At 41.0% G+C, this 18643-nt stretch overlaps 2 protein-coding genes across 6 annotated transcripts in view; both read left to right on the forward strand.

The window, feature by feature from the left end:
* VPS13C (vacuolar protein sorting 13 homolog C) overlaps positions 1–12299 on the forward strand; it is a 182616-nt gene extending 170317 nt beyond the window's left edge. The window contains exons 88-89 of one of the 2 annotated variants that reach the window (XR_016470280.1): positions 11882–12034; positions 12163–12299. The gene's annotated coding sequence lies outside the window, so the exon portion shown is untranslated. Of the gene's footprint in view, positions 1–11881; positions 12143–12162 lie in introns of those variants that run through there. The other variant, XR_016470279.1, reaches the window with a different exon arrangement.
* A 4952-nt stretch (positions 12300–17251) lies between these two features.
* The window catches only part of RORA (RAR related orphan receptor A), a 398577-nt gene continuing 397185 nt past the window's right edge, over positions 17252–18643 (forward strand). For all 4 annotated transcript variants that reach the window (XM_090148734.1, XM_090148738.1, XM_090148735.1 and 1 more), the window contains exon 1: positions 17252–17484. The gene's annotated coding sequence lies outside the window, so the exon portion shown is untranslated. The remainder of the gene's footprint in view (positions 17485–18643) is intronic.

Consider the following 18643-nt stretch of genomic DNA (forward strand, 5'->3'; position numbering starts at 1 on the left):
GTGATGGCAAAGAGGCGGACTGTGAGCATTTTGGTTGTAGTTCTGAGCAGAATTTTGTATTGTTACATGCCTCAGAACCTCTTTCAAATCTGTACTTAATCTGATAACTTAGCCCACAAAGCGTATGTTCTCCCTCAACACAAAGTGCTAGAGACAGAATTACAGGCTCATCTTTATGAGGAAAGAGATGTATTTTGAATCAGGAGCTCATTACTGTGTGTTCAATCTTGTGCTGCTCTTGCTTTTCAAAACTTCTGTTAGAGTTAATAGGGGCTTCGTGTGAATGTGTAAGGCAGGATCAGACTCCAAAATGATGCATAATGTAGATCTCTCCAACCAATGAAATATAATGGAATTGAGAGGTTTTTTTTAGCCCCAGACTAAATTTGTACTGGTTTGTTCAACAATTAAGCAGTAGCAGCTTTGGGTTTCTCTCTGTTGTTGCTGTTGGAAGCCAAAGGAGCTTACATTTTCAGCACTATTAATGCATGAGCACTGACCACATCTGTGTGTGATCTGAGAATCACAGCAGCAGTTTGCTGCCTTGGTGGGCAGGAGCTGTGTTGGGAAGGTGACCTTGGTGGGACGTAGATTGGTGCTTCTTGTCTTCTGGTCTCTGAAGAGATGGAGAGTTTGTGAAAGCCTGGCTGCATGGGCTGTAAATGACATTTGTTGGGCTAAAGCAAGGGTGGAAGGACTGCCAGGATTGAAGGTTTGGTCAAAGCCCAAAGCTGAATGCTGAACTGTTTCTCTCTTCAACAGCCTCCAGCAGGAGGGGGGAAAAAAAACAACAAATAGCACAGAAAGAGCCTGTGTGTCTGTGTGTGTGTGTGTCTGTGTGTGTGTGTGCACATGTGCCTTTTTCTCTTACTCCTTCTGTGTTGTGTCAGTCAGAGCCTTGAGCATGTTAGAGGAGGCCAAACAGGAAAAGGGAGAAGAGGGCTGTGGAGGGGCAGAAAGGAGAACAGCACCATCCAGTCCCTGTGATGTGGTTATATTTGCCAGAGAAAGGGATACCACCCACTTCCAGTGTTGAGCATCAGGCTGCTGCAAGCATTTATTCAACTGCCAATGCTGTATTCAGTTCTCTGGATGCTGTGCCTGAAATCGCCTCCCAAAGCCCAGCTGTAAACATAGTTACTAAATGCATACCTCATAAAAGCACTTCTTTATGCAAATAGCCCCTTTTTCTTTTGTGTATATAAAGCCGTTTGGGCGTATAAAGCCTGTGTGTATGCATCATATTCCATTTGTTTATGATTGATAGACTGTCTTCCAGACCAGAGGAATAAAAAGAAAAGTGGAAGTCAAAGCCTCTGATTTTTATTTCACTGGTAGCCAGGCACATACATCTGTGTGCAGAATTTGGCACTCAGCAAATCTGCCTTTTGCCAAACCAGCAAGAGTAATTGGTGTAACAAGGCCCCCCTGAAATGAAAACATGCATGAAGTATTTCGCATCTCTGCATTGGAAGTTATTTTTAGGGTTAATTTGGGCTATGCTGTTATATTGTTCAGGTTGATATAGAGCCTTTACTATGCAAATATTGCGTGTAAAAAGCACAAATGAGTTGGGTTTTTTTGGTGTTGCTGATGTCCAATGGCCTGTTCTCACTGGTAGGATCCTTAGAGTTTAATTTCAAATAAATCATTGCTGTGGTAGTTGCAGGTGGTGAGGAGAGAGAAGCTGCAGTCATCCACAGATGCTGACTAGGTGGTGTGGAGGGATTCTTTGTCTATCATGTCCATGTTCTCTGTAGTTCTGTTACAAAGGGATGTCCTGAGTAGACACTACAGCATGTAAAATGTAGATTGGAGCTGGTTATGTGGCATAGCGATTGAATTGCTGTTTCTAAATAACGTTATGGTAGAAATATGGATGTTTAAAGGCCTAGCTGGGCAATGCCACCACGAATTTATTACTTCCGGAGCATCAGTAATGAAGTATTTTTCAAAACATTGTGATTTTTGTATGTTGCAGATTATTTTCACTTCCTGGTATTTGTGGGGGGTCATGGGGTTGGACTTTTCCTCTGCAGACAGAGTGCTTAGCATTTTCACAGAAAAAAAAGAACGAAAAATCACATGAATCAAGAATTTCAAATGTCATATGCCTTATGATAAAATGAGGAGGGCTGAATACAGCTTTTGAGTGTTTGATTTAAACACTGTGCTGCAGCATTCAGGGTCCTTAGACTTTTGTGCTGGCTGTGGAAAGGCATGTTCCCAGCCCTTCGCTTCCTGCCCTGTCCCAGATGATCTTTGAAAGCAAAGGTGGGCAAAGAGGGGAGGGAAAGCAGAATTTAAACCCTTCCCAAATATTTTATAAATATTTTTTGTAGTAATTAGAGCATCAATTTTATCAGTTCCTGAAAGTACTGGGTAAAAAGAAAATTAGGTATGTCTTCATATATAAAGCTTCTATGATTTTTTTCTGATTTTCTAGAGGGGGAAACAGGAAACCTTCTGTTCTCCCTGCCCGAAGATGCGTAAAGGTGTTAGATATCCAGGTTACAACCCCACAAGACGTATCGATGCCCTTTCAAATAGAGATTCAAGTAAGGCATTTTTCTTTGTGACTCATGTGGAAACTGAAAGCTGTACAGTTCAGCCTGGTCTTGAGAGGATACTTCTGATAAAAACATCGTTTGGTTACCAAAACCCGTTTCAGCAAGCTTATCAAACATCTCTCAAAGTTGACTTCAGACCAAGAAGTATTACCTGCCACATCCTCTGCTTTCAGGAGCTCACTTCCTCCTCAGCACTCATCTGGCTTGGAACCTTCTTCTAAAGCAATGCTGGTGGCAGATATTTTAAAAAGAAAGAAAGAAGAAAAAAGAGAAGGGTAAAGAAGAGGAAAAATGTCATCCTTGATCTAAAGAAGTCTCTTCTTGTGAGCTTTGCAGCCCAGGTTTTTTGGTTTTTTTTTTTTTACAATTTGTATACTTGCAATCTGACCTGCATAACCCCATCCTGAGCACACGGAGTGTTGTGTCAGTGTGAGAATCTGAGTTGCTGCTCGTGCCACCCCCGCTTTGAGATCTTTGCAGAAGCCTTTACATAACAAATAGATTCCTAAAACTACTCAAAAACCAACAATTTCTGAACAAAAAAGAAATGTGATCTTTTCAGATGAAAAGAGGAATGCCAACTACTCTGTCTAGAATGAAGTGGTACAAGGCACGTTAGGTGCAGGTGCTGTTAAATAATAATAATGCCAGCTCTGAGAACAGAGCTAGAGCCCTGGTCATGTCACCTGGAACTACAAGTGTTCCTGGTTTGGTAGTGTCCAGCCTGGTCATTGTCTTTGTGTTCCTTTTAATAGGGTTTAACCCATGATATCTCTATGCATCAATATCCCCACATAATGATGATCCGTGCTTTGAAGGCTTTTTAGGTAAACTACAGCTATTTAATATTTTCTTTAACGTTCAGTGGGCCTTTTCATGAAGGAGACCATAGCGATCGAGCTATACAGCCTAGCACAGCTTTGTCTGTTGTGTGATTGTTATGTTTCCATTTATATTACAATCTCCTCTGTACTATTCAGATCCAGAAAGAGGAGGGGGAAAAAAACGACTGCAGTTACATTTTCTGTTTGTAGAAATGCATTTGATAGCTGGGGTAGGAAGTGTTTTCATAAAGTTCAATTTTTTAATAAAATCCAATTTTCTTTTCACGTCGCAGCTACGCTATGACAAAGGGTTTGCAGCAGGTGCCTTTCATGGAGAATTGTGGGGCTCACTTCCAGCTGCCACTATTGAGGCACTGTGGCCCAAAGACACCTCAGCACGCAGCAGCAGCGAGTTGGGCAGGACTGGGCTCTGTGCTGCAGTGGGGATGGAGGACAGGGCTCCACAGCACAGCAAACCTTGGGCCTCTTCCAACTGCCCCTGGTCTGCATTGGAACCCCGCACTTCCTCCTAGCACCCCCAGTGGGAGCTTTTATGAGGGATAAAACAGCTGATTCCTTCTCTTCCTCTAACTTCAGCTTCCAAAATATTCCTCATCTCATTCTCTTCAAGGGGCCATAGTGAGATGGGCAGCTGTGATGCTGCAGACCTGGGGCATGGGAAGGCCAGGATGACTTTCATCTTCAGAGCCCATGTGCAGTTGTCTGAAAAGGATGCCCTGCCATGGATGGTGTATCTCTGTCACTAACGTTCAAAACCTGTCTTGAGACAGAGAAAGCACAAAAGCTTAAACAGAAAGATTCTCAATAATTTGTAATAGCCCACTGGACATCTGCTTGGTTTTACCAGTGTTAGTCCTTTGAATAAGCAGCAATTTCAATATTTTACTTTCCAAGATGTACTTCTCGTTTTAATGAAAATATCTCAGATGGTGACACTGGGAGTAGTTGTTACAGTGACCTCTAAGAGGGCTGCGCACCCGGGCTCTTTCCTGTGTGACCTGCCTTAGGAAGCCTGCTTTAGCAGTGGCATGGACTGGGGGATCTCCAGAGGTCCCTTCCAACCCCCACAGTTCTGTGGTTCTTTCAGCCTAGTACAGGTCTCAAACCTGAATTGTTTCACTGAATGGCTTTATTTCTGGCACATAATGTGAAATTTTGAGGTTACTGTGTCCAGTGTTCTGTCTGCAACTGCCCTTTCCAAATCTTGATGATAAGCTCTGTTTGATCAGTAAGAATTACCATCAGTGTTTTGAAATCTCCTGAAGACAAGGTGTCCTGCTGGGCGCTGCAGAACTGCAGAGAGGAGCTGCTCTGTACTTCCTTGATACTGTTTTCCCCTGTTCAGTAACCTTTGATTGTTGCTGTCTGTTGTACACGGCTTATACAAGCTGATTTCCAGCTTCGGCTGTGTGTGCACATCCCTTGTTATTGTCTGTATGCTTAAGTAATCATTCATGTTGGCAGAGAATTTCCCTTGTTCTTCCAGGTCAGGGACCCTCTAGTCATTACATTAATTTCAACAGTTTAAGACTGATCAACAGCAAAAGCAGAGAACACCATTCGCTTTCTTTGAATAAACTGCTCATTTCCCTGCAACTGCTATACCCCCTGCTTATCTCTCTCATATGTTATGCTATAAATTTATGCTGTCTGTGAGCTCTGACCTCCTGGATTTTTCATAATTCTTTGGACTGCATCCTTGGCAACAATTCTGACTTGCAGCCCATCACTGAGAATGTTGTCCAGGAGTCTGAGACCAAGTGCAATGTGTGTGAAGCTGACATAGTTCTAACACCACAGTTTGCTAGAGATGTTTTGATAAACTCATAGGAAGAAATCTCATTTAAAAAAAAAAAAAAAGATTATTTTCTTAGTCTTCAGTGATATGGATTTCAGTGTGTTTCAGCAAGATCTTGACTTTGTGGGTTGTTTTTAACCCGGTGTGACATCAGAAGTGTTACTGAATCATATGGGATATTTTCTTCTGTTCTTTTTTTTTTTTTTTTAATCAGAAGTTCTCAATAATGACACTTCACGCAAGACAGTTCAGTCTAAACCCTTGCTTTCAGGTGAACACATATACTTTTTCACCTTTAACTGTCCCAATTCCTAAAAGCTATGAATCCTTAAAAGCAATTTAGTCCCACCCTACAAGTGACAGGTTTAACTCCGGACATGTCCATACTGAATTTGTTATTCTGTCATATGGACCTTTCAATGCACAACCTGCTCATATCCTACAGTTTCCAATACCCAGAGCTGGTGCAGTGACAGTTGTGTTTGGTTTATGCATCAAGCTTTAGCCATTTGTGTATTCATACCTATAAACTTCTGAAATTTTTTTCTGAATGAATTTTATAATGTTTAATTTCTGGCTGTTTTACATGTGCAACCAATGTTTTTCTGCACTTTCATCTTCTAGAAGGCTCTTGGCTCTAGATGAGGGATTCATGGCTAGGAAGGGCCACAACACTGAGCAGTGTGTTGAGCACAGAGCTGACTGGAAGGCAGTACCATACCCACCCATCTATTCTTGCCTCCTAACAACCAGCAACCTGGAAGCTGTGCATGGAGCTGAGAGCAGAGGAACTCTGTCCACTCGTGCAGCTGACAGAGCAGACACAGTCCTGCTGGCTATGTTTGTACCAAGCAGCACAGCACAGCTGTAGCATAAACCCACAGTAGCCTGTCCTGAGCAAAAGCACAAGCAGTTAATGCTTCACCCCTCTTTAGTCAGTGACATCTCTGGTGGGATTGCCACTCTGGAGAACTGCTCAGGTCCTTCTCAACATCTGCCCAACAGAAACTGCAACTCATAAGCTGCTGAGTAAGTGTCACATGGAATTAACTCTTCTTTCTTTGTGGTATGGTCCAAATTTGAAGTAGCCACTGAGGGTACAAGGCTGTCTTTGGTTAGCATTTCCAGGCAGATATTCAGGAAGTTCTCTACCCTGTCCAATTTTGAATTAATTCTGTCGTTTGGGATATGTAGATTGAGTTCAAATAAGCTCAGTCTACATACATATACAATAAGCAACTGTTCCTCCCCACCTCCTCACACACGCAACCTTTCCATCCATCAGCTTATATCAGACCCTTCCCTTTAGCTAGTAGTGAGTTTGTTCCCAGGAAACTGCCTGTGCACTGGGCTGCACAAATTGCAGCTCAGACTGATTGTTCAAATTTAAAGATACAGAATTTAATGCAGAATGCAGCTGGGAGGTTGCTAGAGCCCTTCACACCAGAGTGATGTTTGGTCACTGTAGGGATGAGGGTGTTCATCACAACATCTTTGTGCTTAATCTGATGAAGCTGAAAGTAAATGCAATTCTTACAAGAAAGAGTTTACAGTAAAATATCTTTTTGCAGCCAGTGCTGGAGTTTGCATTTGGACATTTGAGGTTTGATTAGCCATTTTCTTTCCCATCTTTGTCATCTACAATCAGAAGATACGTTGTTTTTTTTTAATAATATGTGCAAGGCTTATTGGAAAATATCAGTAGTGTGGTACTTTTAATTCCAACCACTGATTTAAATTCATACTACCAGCCAGCAATATAAAGGGACAATATTGTTGGTCTTTTCTGGGGGCAAGACAGACTCCACTAAATAAACTCAATATTATTAATAGCTTGTCTTCTACCCTCGATTACTTAAAAGCAACAGGATGTTTTGAGAGAAGTATTGAACTGTTATCAAAATGTTTCACTCTCCCAGCTTAGGCTTTGACATGTTCTATAGGGAGTTTATTTCTTTAGCCAGAAATATGGCATTGAGGATTCCACTCAGTAACTTCCCACTCAAGTTATAGATTTTCTGTCAGAAAAAATAAAATCATGCTTGTATACAGCTACAATTAAAACATATGGCTCTGCTTTAGCATCTGTTCTTTTTTTCTATTTAAAGACTTGGAAGTGTATAATAAAATGTGCAGTTCTATGACTACATCTACTTTAAGTTAGGGATTTTACACTTACACTACTATAGCCTTTCTTTAAGAGCTATAAAAATAGCTCTTTACTGTTGGTCTTTGGAACGTAGCTTCTTCATGGGATCGGTAGCATTTTGGATTAAGCTAATAAAACACTTAATCTGGAAATGGTATTAAAGTGTATTATAGAAGTACAGCTTATTAAGCAGAAGAATTTCTTGGCCACAGTTATAAATGGACACCCTGTTGACCCCTCTGAGTTTTCTAAATTGGAGATAAATTGTGTTATATTTGTATTGAAGGTAAAGAAATTCCATCCTCAATACCTTGACTAAATTTGGATAGCAGAAAGAATGTATGGAAACTGCATAAAACTGAGCCATATACAAAATCTCAGTAAAGTGTATGGGTTTTAAAATAAATCTTGTTTTCCATTTTGGTGCTATTTTTACTTTTCATGTTCTAGCTTCTGAGTTATCAGATTGAGTGTTATAGTGTTATGGACACAAATATGGAAAAGATCTTGGTTGTTTGGCAGTACCTTCACACTCACTGATCAAACACTAAGTGCCATCTGATCACTTTGACAAATCACACCAAATAATACAGTTTACAGTTGAATTATCAAGAGCCACAGAGCAAAATATGTGCTAACATATTCATCGTATTCAAAGCTGAATACTTTTGAGGAAATCATGATCTTCATGTTGAAAATCTATGAACCCAAGTATGCTGAATGTAGTGAATAAGTTACTCAGCTCTGAAAACCATGACGAGCTGTAAATTTTCTGATGAATCTGAGTCTTGAAAGCATCTTGTTTGGATGTAACCGTGTATTCACACTCGATTGGAATCTTTTTTTATTAATAGCCTAATGAGAGAAGTAATTTCTACTGTTAAGAAAGAAATCCTCCCACTGAAGCATTGGAGTTTGGCTGCTGATTTGTTAGGAGCAGTGCCCTGTGGGTCCCTGCCTATTCTCAGCAGTCTGGGTAGAAAACTGGCTAAGGGTTCCACTGGGAACCAAGAAAGAAAAAAATTCTTCAAACAAGTTTCTTGTCCGTATAGCTTTATATGGCACATCGTAATAACAACAACAGTAATGAGTATAAACCCACTAACAGCACCTGGAAGAAGCAAACATTTTCATTAAGCTGTATCAAATTCCTGTACTGATCTAGTTCCAGTTATGAGATTGAGTGATCCAGCAGGCTGTTAAAGACTGCAAAAAGAAACGAGGGATCTCATGCTTCACAGCCTCAGGTAACGTCCCGCATAGTTCAAGGAAAAAAACTCAAGACAAAATTCTGACTGCACTGGGTGTGGGAATGCTTGCATGAGGAATTAGCCATTGCCTACTGAGACCTAGAGAAAATGGACCAGGGATGCAGCTCCTATGAGGAGATTCCTAGCTCTGCCACTGCTGGCTGGTGGTACATCGCGTGTCTCTGTGATTTAAGCCATAATGCCAAAGTCTTCTATCAGCAGATTTCGAAATGCTTTAGTAAGAAGTTATCTCATGGTATCTGACTTCATCTGTGGGGAAGCTGAGGCACTGAGAAGCGACCTGACCTCACTGAAGTTAAAGAAACAAAGCAGGAAATACAACCCACATCTCCCAGGTCCCATTCTTGTGCTGTCCCCATCAGACTATCTATGCCCTGTGCTGTTGAAGCCCATGGACTGACAGTCGTGATTTGCTGATGTTTTCTTTTAATCAACCTGTTATCTTTTTCATTTTTGTTTCATGCACACTTTTAAATCCATTTGTATGTTACTCTAGTTCTTTATTACAGCTGATGCAAGAAAAGTTTACATTCAGTGACTATATGCATATATATTTATGTGAAATTTATATATTTATATACATATAAAAATTACACATTTGAAAATAGCAAATAACTACTTTTTAATTTTTATTTTTTCGAAGGGCAGCACAATTGTGGCCCTCCGGTTCTTAAATCAACTATATCACTTTAGGGCTTTTAATTTACATATATTGAGTGTTCCAGCCCGACATACTTTAAGCATAAAGTAGACATACAATCAGTGCTCAGTCTAAAAAAGTCCATTGCTGTGACTAGAGAAAAAAAATTACTATGGCATAAATTCTTAGTCTTTCCTAGGGCAGCTGCAGTTCTTGCCATCTGCTCGTATTGACTTCTCCCTCTTGGCCAACTTGAGTAGTCAGAGGAGATTTTCACTGTATTAATGATTAGAGATTACATGATGGGTGGAGACACAGGCAGTGAACATATCAAAAGCCCTTTCAAATGCTTTAGATTTTTAGCTGTGTCTTTTTCTTGTAAAAACTTCTCTGTTTGTTACCCTTTGTGGATGCAATAACTTCCAGAAGCTTCCTCTCTTGTTACTCCCCAGGGAAAATCTTTTTCTCTCTAGAGTTTGAAAGCTATCCAAGATATTGTTTTGCATCTTTTGCACACTTACTTCTTTGGAGAGAGACTAGAAGAGAATTTAGTTGGATGCAGATTAAGACTTTAATCACTCACACTGCATTTATTGTAGACTGTACGTTTTACAGTTAACTTTAGAGAAATGTTTCTTTAAAGCTAAAGATCTCAATTATTCACACCATGCTGAATGCATCAGGATTTTACGCATCTGCAGGGTCAATTAGTCATACTAGTTTTGACCTGCCTTGTTGGGAGAACACTTCTGTAAAATACAGTGTTTCTCAAAATAGAATCGTGGTCATTAGTGTGTGGATCCTCAAAGTAAAGCAGTTTTGATTGTTGATATTGTTTAAGGTGTAGCTGGGAAGAAATCAAAGTTAGATGTTGGAAATGAGTGGGAGTTGTAGGACAAAAGGTCATAATGCAGCTAAAGGGGAAGGATGAAAAGGGAGGATCATGGTGGGAATTGCTCCATATTACTTTCCAGGGAAAAATTACATCTACGTGGAAGCTGTCTAATGAAAGTTCAAAGGAAAGAGTGGAACAGAAGAGACAAGCAAGCATTCAAAGGCCCAGGAAGGACTCCCAGTTTGAGTCCTGGAGGATACTGTTCACATACTAAAAGTGAGACCTTAGCAGTGAGATGGAAAGGACACAAAAAGCTAGGAAAAAGAGCTGGAAGCGTTTTGTTTAGCCTGCTTTTTTTGGTTTAACCTTGCAAGGGTAGGATTTGTAGCTGGATAGGCAGCTACAATCACATGAGCTTATGTGAAACAGCTGGAGCAAAAGTTGAAAAAGGTAAAAAGAGACAAAAAATGGTATCTGTTAACATCTTGTTTTAACGGGTGAATACGGGGCCTGTACAGGTCTTGATAGAATATCTGTTGAACGTTAAATGTGAAAATTTGTTAAATGATAAAATCTCTCCATGCCCACTTCAACTTTGTCATGGTAACCGTGGCTCTATAGGTGATTTCTGTCATGTATCAGTCTTGCTGTTAGTCAGAGTTAAAATGAAAACCTATGTGCATAGTACCCACGGAGCAGAGAACTATTCTTAATATTTTGTTGACGTTTGAAGAATAATGGGTTTAGTTATGTTTGCTCAAACATAAAGCTGTTGTTGCCTCCAGTCACTTTGTTCATGGTGGATATAATAAATCTGGTTTGCCCTTTTTATCTATTTAAGATCTCAATTCAGATATTGAAATCAATTTATAACAGTACTCCCACAGCTCGTATTATCCTTATGTGAGCAGTCTAGTGAGCAAGTTTTATTAGGAAGAATATCTGTGGAAAGAGAATTTTGTATTCCTGTATGTGTGGGAAACAAATGTATTTATGGGAAGTGCTGCACTGAAAGTATTATCCAACTTTTGTTTCACAAAGCTTAACCGGTGGTTTACCTGACAGCTGGAAATCAAGGTAAAGATTTGCATTAGGATATTTCTGTTACTAACAATTAATAATTCAGACTGTAACTTTTCTTCCCCTAAAACAGTATTCATTCTAAGACCGAAGAAACTGATAAAAGTAGCCAGCAACTTGTGCTTGTTTTGCACAAGAAGCCAATTCTATCACATAATTTTCCTAGTTCCAAAAGAAAATTAGCAAGGAAGAGTAAAAAGTGCAGAAGAGCATTTTCTTTGTCTCTCTCTCTCTTTTTTTTTTTTTTCTGAAGAGGGAAAACTATTCTCTCCTGAATTAATTCTTCAAATTTGGCCTCAAGTTAGTATTAATTTCTCTAAGTGTTATTCCTCTGGAAGCCTTTGTGTGCTTGATAAACCCACCCTCCCTGAGCCGACATCTGCTCTGTGGTCTGCCAGTGTGTCAGTCCCTCGTTGTGTCAGGGCACAGAACAGGAGGTCTTTGGACTGTGTGGGCCCTGTCACCAAGCACTCACGTGTCATGGAACTTCTTAACTTCCTGCGTCTTCTGGTTAATCAGAAATGGCTTTACCATTTCTCTTTTTTATAATCTCGGTGGTGTTTTGGCAAAAAGAAGGATATTCCTTTCATTTACTCACACCTCTGCATCACATTCCCTGCTTTGTAACTCTTTGAAAACTGTTTGTTTTACTCCAGGATTTAATATCAGGTGCATCTGTCTTTTTCTGTAAAGCTTCAGGTAGATGTTGACCAACTGAATGCTGGAAGCAGACTGCTTTCACTTCTTGAGGAAGAAGCACGGAGTGAATCTGAAGGCTTCTGTTGCAATGCAGTTTGTGTGTCCCTGAGCTGGCACAGCTAGAGCAGCCGATGAAGCCCTACCTTGGTATGTTTTTAGGCCTTAACAGGAAAGCAAAGCCATTCACCACCTTGGGGAAGTTTTGTGAAGATGCTAGAGATATTGATCTGAAACTGACAATTCCAGATTACATTGTGTCTTTTATCTTATTTTAGTTACCTCCATACTCAGAAGTGTGCTAGGGAGTATTTTTGGACCTATTTGGAAATTGTGGGCCATTTGAGGCAAAGGCATTGTACTGTTGCATGTTCAGGTTCCCAGCAAAGCAAGCAGAGATTAAAGACTTCCAAAGCAGTTTTGGAAAATATAGAAGCAAAGAGCAAAATATGTTGACCAAAGTCAATATATGGTAGGTAGAAATGGCTGTTTTAATATATTTTGAAAAAATCTATTGCTTAAATTTATAATGCTTCTTGCAAAACTGATAAGGAATTTAATAACCTATAGACTTTTATGTCTCAAATTCCAAGCTTTAATAAGATATTACAAAAAACCTTCAAACTTCTTCATTCATGAGACGGATTCTCTTCTGTGTATGTACACGGAATCCTGAACGGTTTGTTGCATGATTAACGCTAAGTTATGGTGGGCAAAGGAAGTGCCTAGGCAGATTCTTCCACAATGATATTCAGAGCATCAGTGTACTAGAGATTCACCCATAGTTGCCCACAGAAGGAATGGCTGGAGAACGTGCCAGTGCAGACAAGCTGCAGACCTTGTACTATGAGGGGCTTCAACCTGAAGAAGGTGAACAGGTGCTTTAAAAATTATGTCCCTTTACAAGTGGTGTAGTAAAGCAGTGCTCAATATTGAATTAAGATATGCTGGTATTTTACAACAGGAAAAAGGAGCCTTTCAAGCCGTTTTAATGAAAACGAATTTCATGGGCATACAAAACCAGATACTAAATAGGATGAACTGTCACTTGGTTACATTTGTGAAACAGTAAAAATTATAAGTACTCATTTGTCATATAACTCCCTGATCAGCAGATAATTCAGGTTGATACTGACTTCTTTAGTAAAGATTATCATTATTTAGCAGATGGGAAACTGAGGCACATAAAATCTCTGCAATCCCCCTGCCATTCATGCATTAAGTCACACTGCCTGCCTTCTACAACAGACATACTTTTAGAACAGAAGCCTCCTCTAATTAAATCCATTCCTCCTCTCCTACATATAGGAAAACTGCCAATGGGGCTACGGGAACGGGAATTGTGAATTACTCAGTGCAGTGGATTTGCATAATTTGGGGTTTTCATTCCTTTTCAATATCTGAGTTTCATTATCTGAGCTGACTCGGGGTCGAATGCCTGAAGGATTTAATGCACCCGAAAGCAACATCAAGACCATAGTTCTGATCCTTTGGGAAATAAAAGCAACATATTATCTGCAGAAGGATCACAAGTTTCTCTGCCAGCTGAGGAGATGCTTGCGACTTGCCACAGGACAAAGGGGAGAAGTCTGGGATAGAAGTCTATTCAACTCTGGATCCTGATTCATCTGTGCACTTCCCAGGAGCTGAAATGACATACAAACACTGAACTGGAACTCTTGCTGCAGAACTGGGAAGAGCCGAGGGATTTCTTGTTTCTCCTCAATGTTGTAATGAGGTTTCTGTCCCCTCTTTAGCTTTGCTTTCATGGTTTTCCCAGGGAATTTTCAGGACCTAGGTAAGTATTCCCTTCTATCAGACAGAAGGGAAAGAAGTAAACAATTTCTCTTAAAAAAAAAAAAAGAGGAAAAAATTACAAGCATCACAACAGCTTTGCAAACAGAATGGCATGAAGCTTACCAGAGGAAATCCTGGGAAAGAATTCAACTTGGAACATTTTTATATCAGAAGAGTGAGGTATAAATCTCAACCATTCTTTTAAGCAACTGTACTTCAGGAAACATACATTTATATAAGTTTCAAAAAAAGCTCAGAAAGACCCCAATGAAACAGATTCGTTCTGTTTTACTTAGATAAAGTGAGGAAAGTAAGCCTTGAGTTAAGGCAGCAGTTAATTGCCATGGTGTCACTGCAGACCAGGCAGCCAGAGGAGTGTTGTGCTGCTGGGCACAGAGGGGAGCACTGGTGAGGAAGTGGTAGGGATGCTTGGTGGACATGCAGCATGGAAGTGCCTTGTGAGAGGGCTGAAGAAGGCACAGGGAAGGTGGCTCCTTGGGAAGCAAACAGGAGATGAGAGTGCTCCCTGGTGTCATTAGTGCACAGGGATGGCTCCTGGGGAGGGAAGCTAGTAAACGGCCACGAGGCACGTAAGATTTGGGAGTTACCCTCACAACCCTACATCACATGGCCTAAATTTTTTACTTAATTATGTATATCTGAAGTGTCCCCGATCAGGTGTCTTTTGCAGGGAAAAGGACATAGTGTTCAGGCTGCATGAATTCAAGAAAGACCTTAGGGTGTCTCTGCAATGCAGGAGTGTGCAGACAAATTTAGAAGAGGCAGAAAAGCTTTTGTTCCCCATGGAGATGCCTCTTCACAGCACTGCAGCACTTCTGCAGCTCCACAACATGCACATCCCCAAACCAGCTGACTGTGTCACAGGTCTCCAGACCAGGAGAAAATCTGCAGTACTGTACAAGAGACAGTCATCAACAACCCACGGTGCAATGCAATGCAACCCAGCAGGCACAGGCATCCCTAGCTCAAGAAGGAGCAGCATTCCTCTGCTCCCATCCCACATTAACAAAGAAGTGTCATCCATACAGTTATAGAAGGAAACAGAAAACAGACATATTCTCAGAAAGTTACACATATGAAGTAAATGTACAGAAAAACAAGATCATATATTGTATTGGGCAAATTTTGCTGAATATTCAGGGGCATGTACTAGTGTGAGGTTACATCACTCACATGTTTCCTTTATTTGTCACTGGATAATACATTTCTGCAGACTTGTGACCAGGGACTGAACCATTTTCTAATATTTCTGCTAGCCAAGTGGGTTTTTGTCAGTTGTGCCATTTGTTGTTATGTTTTCCTCTGCTCTTAATAAAAACGTCTATACAGCCTTCACTCAAACCCTTAAAGAGTTGGTCTGGATGTGATGTAAACAATACTGGACAAATCCTGAATGCTGCCTCAAATTGTCTCTCCCTAAAGGGTAAGAACATTATATTGCTTAAAATATTAAAAGATTGGTTTGAAGTTAGTTGCAAGATAATGATTGCAAGGAAAACTAGTATTAGCAGCACTGCTTCTGAACTGATCCCAGGCACTTGTTTCAGTTGAAATGGAAAATGCTTTCTGCTAAAGTCAGCTGAATTTTATACTGAGAAATATTTCCAAGAAAAGAGGTTCTGACATGAGGAAAAATAATCATGATCTGAATATCCAGATACTGATTTAAGTAGTAGTAGTGCATTATCTGGATGATACTACAGGACCGCTCATGTTCCATTGAAGCACGATGTAACAAATCTCATTAAATGCTGTTATGGGTGTGTGGGAATCACAGCAGAGACTGACATGAGCACTTTTCTGTGCAAACCTGTAAGATAGAAAAACTGCTAACATATTACTGAATATATCAGGTTTGGGCAAAGTTTTTCCTCAGTAGATAGAAATTTCAAATTCCAGTGGTGGCAGTGGCATTTTACTACTTTATATACAGTATTTTCTTAGTTTGTTGTTAGAAGTGTATCTAAAGGCAATAAGCTAAAGTAAAAGTGTCTGGCTTAGAATTCAGGGAGATTAAAGTTTAATTCAGGTAGAAGCTGTCAGATATAAAAGGAAATATATAAATATATATATATGTAAATTTATAAACCTACTCAGTCGGGATTCCTGTTGAGCAGTGAGTTACCCTGGTACTGTGTTCATTTCTTATCACAAAACAATTAAAAGCGGATAGCCGTACTTTATCCTACTTACAAAATAACCAGTAAGAGAGCTTTTTCTACGTGGGAAAGGCGATCAGTATTCAGCTTCTTCCATTCTTGTTGGCTTTGTAATATTTGCCTGGATCTGTTCTTCTGGGAGGACGTGTGAGAGCAGGGTAGGAGGGTAGTGAGAGATCTGGAAATGCAGAAGCTTAGGCAAGCCTGGCAGTGAGAGCAGGCAAAGCTCTAGGTCAGTGGCTGGCAGATGGCTTCTGAGCTGAGGAGTCTGCTGGCAGATGGTATTGACAGTGTGGACAAGACAAAGATTTTGGCTACAGAAAGAGAGCTTTGGAAAGACACTAGAAGTCTATCTTTCCTGATAATATCACCATCCAATTTGGATGCACATCACATTTTTTTTTTTTTCCTTTTTTTTTTTTTTTTTTTTTTTAATAAGAGGAAAGGTAGAGAGGTTCTGCTGCAGTAGGAAAGAAAAAAGTAACTAGAATGGAGAATGTGAGGTCTGTGATTTGGTTTAGCTCCGAAATCCTGACCATTCAGTAACAACAAAAAACCTTGCTGTGCGTAATTGGCACGTAATTATTTGTGATTACCAGTCTGATTCCTCTGCTTCTCTCACTGTTACTGAACTAATTATACCTCTTATGCAACATTAGCAAATTAAATCATTCAAATTATCTGCGTTTATTTCCTTTCATCTACTTGTGTTTTCTCTACTGCCGTAGATCCCTCTCAGCACCCGGTGCAGCACTGCCTGTCACACCTCTGCTCACAGCCTCACTTCTTCCTCCAGCTCTTAGTGGGTGTGAGGCCAGGCCGGGCTGCAGGCATGGCTTTGCCCCACGCTGTGCCCACTGCTGCCCTGTGCACACCTGGCCCAGCACAGCCATGGGCACGTACTGGAGTAGGGCTGTATCCGTGTATGCGTGCAGGTGGCTCAAAGGCAGAAGGCCTGTAAGTCCCCAGAGGAGTTTGAGAACAGGGGGATCGCTGGAAGAAAAGTAAGAAATGGCTTAAAAAGTCACACACACACAAGACTGAGTCTCAGTACTCCATTACTGCTTATTTTGGTGTTTGTTCACTTGAAGACCAAAAAATACACGGCAGTGTGCCCTTAAACAATCTGAACGTGCTGTGGGAAAGTGGGGGATCTGCCGTGGAAATGTTTTTCCATAACCATTCTGAACAAGTTTTGCAGAAACTAATGCCGAGGATTTTAGCAGCACTGCAAACCCCAACCCTCAATGTGATAAGGCCCCAACACAGCCAGCACCCTCACGGGCTGGGAGGCAGCTCTCTGCTCTATCAAGCCTTGGTTGCCCTCGCCAGCCTCACCTGAGACCTCCCATCCCCACCTGTGGTCCCAGCAGCCCTAATAACAGCCTGGCAGCTCAGTTCTCAGTTGGAGTTCTGCTATTTGTCTTTCTCCAGCTCAGCTCTGTACCCTGACCTCAGGGCTGCCTTCTTGCCACCATCCTGGCTGCTGGTTTGGGCTGGGGCTTGACCCTGCCTGGCACACCTTGCTTAGGGCTGTGGGTCTTGCTGTGTTCCCCCTCTGTCAGAGAACAGCCATGCCATGCCCTGACACCTCTGCAGATTTGTTTCTCCTGGAGTTAGGAGGTAAGTCTGAGTTTTGTTTATGTCCTTTCATTATTCCAACTGAAATGCTTTACTATAGCAATTATGTACCGCTTCACAGGCTATAATGCAGTCTGTGTTAGAGTTTCATGGGGTTCAGGCAGCACTGTGTGCTTGGAATATTCCACTTCTGTTATGGTGTGATTGAATGTTACAGTCACAGAATCATGGAATGGCCTGGGTTGAAAAGGACCACAATGCTCATCCAGTTTCAACCCCCCTGCTACGTGCAGGTTTGCCAACCAGCAGACCAGGCTGCCCAGAGTCACATCCAGCCTGGCCTTGAATGCCTCCATATTACATACAGTGTAGTATGGAAACACAGGCGGAGGTGCTGCCTGCTTTGCTGCCCAGCAAACACTACCAGTGCTGCACACAGAGCTCCCTTTCTTCTGTGTGAGCAACCACCTGCAGCTGCCCCCTACCTTCAGCACAGGAGGCTGAGGTCTGCACGAGGTAAGTCAGGCTTTGAGTATCACAGCCAGTATAAAAGATAATTGTGGCACTTCTGGGCACAATTTGTGATTTTCTTTTTTCTACACTTAAAGTGTTAAATCAAGAATAATGTCTGTTCACTTAAGTCCTTGACTGGGAAGCAGCTTTTCCCTGTGCAGTTGCAAATGAAATACGCTCACCTGTTTAGGTCTCCTATTGGTAAAATGAACAGTTGCACTGAATCACTTGGTTTTATTTCCCACTGCCACATCTTCCTTTGTTTCTAAAATATCTATTTCTTCTGTTTTCCTTGCTCTGACAAAACAAATCTTAACAGCAAAACACATATTTTTGCATTTAACTTCAGGAAAAGATCACAGTATACTCCCATGAGGAGCACCTAAGCAGGAACAAGAATAGATGCAAGACAGAACAAGAATAGACACAAGACAGAATTACAAAATTATTGTTCAAAAAGGAATCAGTAGGAGAGAAATCGCTATTCTTTGCTTCACCTTGTGGCTTGGATCCAGTGTTTGAATTCAGAAGGCTGAAAATATTTAGAAGGCAACACAGAATAATCACACATTCAAACTTGAGCACTAAGGAGTGAGGCAAGGAGTGTATTTGCATGTCTCAGGTTTGCCTTGATTTTTTCGCTTGCAGAACTGAGAACAGGTGAAAGGCATTGGTAATTAGTCACAGA

The sequence above is a fragment of the Phasianus colchicus genome, chromosome 12, assembly GCF_987193195.1.
Source record: "Phasianus colchicus chromosome 12, bPhaCol1.hap1.1, whole genome shotgun sequence".
Taxonomy (NCBI): domain Eukaryota; kingdom Metazoa; phylum Chordata; class Aves; order Galliformes; family Phasianidae; genus Phasianus; species Phasianus colchicus.